The sequence below is a fragment of the Condylostylus longicornis genome, unplaced genomic scaffold (genome assembly GCF_029603195.1).
Source record: "Condylostylus longicornis isolate FDR11 unplaced genomic scaffold, ASM2960319v2 ptg000048l, whole genome shotgun sequence".
NCBI lineage: Eukaryota > Metazoa > Arthropoda > Insecta > Diptera > Dolichopodidae > Condylostylus > Condylostylus longicornis.
This window is the reverse complement of record NW_026578017.1, coordinates 15,881,677-15,885,095: the sequence shown is the minus strand read 5'-3', so window position 1 is coordinate 15,885,095 and position 3,419 is coordinate 15,881,677. Positions and strand designations below refer to the sequence as shown.

Genomic DNA, 3,419 nt, shown 5'->3' with positions numbered 1-3,419 from the left:
TTGAATTCTGAAATTCATAAAATATTGTAACACTAAAAATCCCGTATTTAAGTAATGACTTGTCTGTAGGTTAGAAAATAGAAGATTAATTAGAGCATAATTTAATTAACACTTTATGGAAAGAGAAAAGAAATTTCATTAGAATATTGATTTTTATTTGGATTTTTTGAAATTTTGTGAATGAATTCAAAATTAGTTTTCAAAAATCGTTTACACGGTTAGCTACATAATAGAACAAAGAATTTTAATAATTAAATTTAAAAATTTAATAATAATAAAATGAATGTCATGATGGTATTTATATTATTTTTTAATCTTTATTATTTGGTGATTTGCCATAATAAATTTGGTTCGAAAAATCGTGAAAAAAGAAATTTAATTTTTCCAATATCTGCAGTACAGAGAGTTATGGTGTGTTTAGATCTTTAAATTATATAATGTAGTTTAAAGGGTTGATAAAAATTAATTGTGTGTGATATTTTTTTGCAATTAAAAACTTTAACTATATATGCTGTGGACACTGTTATTAAAATTTTATAATATGAATCGTGTACGTGATTTGTATATTCAATTATATACAGTGGTTATAGATATATTTAGAAATCTTTCAAATAACAAATATAATTCCATTGCTTTAAAAGTGTCTTGTTGCAGATTGCTCAGAGTGTTTGTGTAGAGATTTTTGCGATCATTTTATGGTTTTAATTAAATTTCTTATTAATTTTGTTAAAAATTTAAACATTATTAAAAATTTTTGTTATATTCTAAAAATAGAGTGAGGGAATTTTGCATATATTTACTCACATTTCTTTATCAAACCCATATTTTCAATCACATTTCTGAAATAAAGCGAGATGCGTTCGTAAATATACATACAAAATTTATTTAAAACAAAAAATTTTTGAATTTTTTTAAAAATTTTGATCTTCAGTCATTTTTTCCATTAAGAGCAAAGTTACGCCATGACGCTTGTTCAGTTTGGTCTCAATTTTTGTTAAAAAACGAAACACAAACTGAGGCAAAGTTACTATTATAGGATATCGATTTCATTATTCTTCACATGTATGTATGTCCTAATTTTTTTACAAATTTCCAAACCTCATTTTCTGTTACTTTTCAAAAACCTGCACTTTTATTTACAATCAGACATAATTTGCAGTTTATAACAAAATAAGCTTCATGTACTTGTGTTGTGTGAATAAATAAGCGTAATTTTATAGCTTTAAAGATTATCGATTAAAATTTTTCTTATGATTATTTATTTATGACTTCATTAATTGCTTAGCTTGCTTAAATTAAACATTCATTTGCTTTAATTGTTGCTTATAATAATAAATGAATTATGAATTATGAAAAAAAAAAAATTAAATGCAAAAAAGAAAAAATGAAGCTCACATTTTTGCCAACCCAATATGCTTTATTTCCACATACATACATAATATTGTGTATACACATAAATATAAATACTAATTTCTCTATGATTATTATTTTTTTATTAGTATATTTTTGGTATTGGTATTCCACTATCCGATTTAGAATATGAGAGTTTAACGACTGGTTATGTCTTAAAATCCCAATATATATTACCGTATAAAGCTGAACAATTTCGGCCAACTGATATAACACCACAAGATATTGAATATATTCCACCACCACCAAATAAAAGGAGTATAAATCCCGAATATAATGAAAGTGAAAGTAAATTCTATATGATAATAGCGGGGGAAATTCCAATTTTAATTCTTTTTATTTTATTTTTAAGATAATTCAAAAAATTCTGAAACTACAACAGAATATTATACTTATCCTGATATTGATTATGATAATTTGCCAGGATATCGTTGGATGCTTTATAGAGGAATGCAATTATTAATAGATAGGTAAGAATATTAAAATTTTTTTCTTTATAAAAAATCATTTAATTATTATTTAATTATTTTAATTTAATTATTGAATCATAATTTTTTTTTGGTAGAAATGGAAAAAATCAAGGACGTCCTTGTTTACTAAAAAGTATTTGTGAAGCATCTGCTAGTCCATTTCATTATGCTGGAGGAATTTTATCAGAAATTATTCATATAATTATGACGTTAGTAAACTTATGTTCTTACGCTTCCTATAGTTTCTAACAAAATCAACTAAACATTTTTTTAATTCAATTGTTTTTTTAGGCCATCACTTTCAACTGACACGTTATCTCATCATTCCGATAATGAATTTCTATATGCAGAAAGTGTTGGAAAATCTGGTGCGCCATGTGATAGAATATTTTATGAATGTAAAAATTCAATATTAGATAAATTAACTGAAATATTTTATATATAAAATAAGTGAAATTGCATGTTATATGCGAATTTATAAAGGTCTATTGTCATCAATTTTGAATGTTTTTTTTCATTCCAATTTTTCACTTTAAACTCTTATATGTATATGTATAATAGTTAGTTAATATGGAATAAATAGCATTATTTGAACGGACTGGGATCTGGACTACATATTCATAATAGGAAGGTAGAACTTCTGTTTTATATTTCCTTGAAAAGCCTCTTAATTTTCTTTTAAATCATTCTTAAATCCATATATATTATTTAGAAAATTAATTTATAAATAACCAAAGGAGAAAAACTCATATATTAAATTGCCACTTGTTTTAAATATCCTTTTTATTATCTTTTGATTTCAATTCAATTTTCTTTATTTATTTGATCATACACACACACACATATATTAAATTTAGTAAGGTACCTAAATAACATTATATTTTTCCCTTCATAAATCAAAAGTCCTTAAATATATTCTTAAAAATTAAAGAATATTTTACCATAAAATTATACTGAATTACAAAATTTAGGAAGTCTTAAGAATAAAATAAATTTCTATTTTACATCAATAATTCATCAATTCCCAAACTAAAATAAAGAGAAGAGAATGGAAAAATAAGAGAGAAAAAAAATTTCATTTCAAAAGAAAAATGGAAATTTGCAATATTTATTTTTTCTTTCCTTAAATTTTTAAAAAGAATGTCTTGACACTGGCGCCTACAATGATAACAGAAAAAAAGAAATAATAAAATTTATATAATTTAGGTCACCTAATATTGGAACTTACGTATAAGTTATTTGTATTATCACTTTTTTTCACCAATTTTATTTTTGTATAGTTCTTTGAAATGTTCAACTTTATAGTGTCCTAATTTTTTATAAGATGTGGCTGACTTTGTCAATTGTCAGAGGTGTTAAACTTGTATTAGTAGTAAAAATACTATATGCGTAAGCAGTGTTGTATACCTGAGATAAAAAAAAATTACAAATATAATTGTAAGTATTTAACAAGATTAATGTTTTGTGAGTATCCAGTCCTCTAGGCTCTACACAACGCTCGTACTACTACGAGACTGCAAAATGGTCAATTTAAATTTC

At 23.9% G+C, this 3,419-nt stretch overlaps 1 pseudogene; it reads left to right on the top strand.

Annotated features, from left to right (window-relative positions):
- Positions 1–279: 279 nt before the first annotated feature.
- On the top strand, positions 280–2,334 carry LOC129610884 (uncharacterized; annotated as a pseudogene).
- Positions 2,335–3,419: the final 1,085 nt, after the last annotated feature.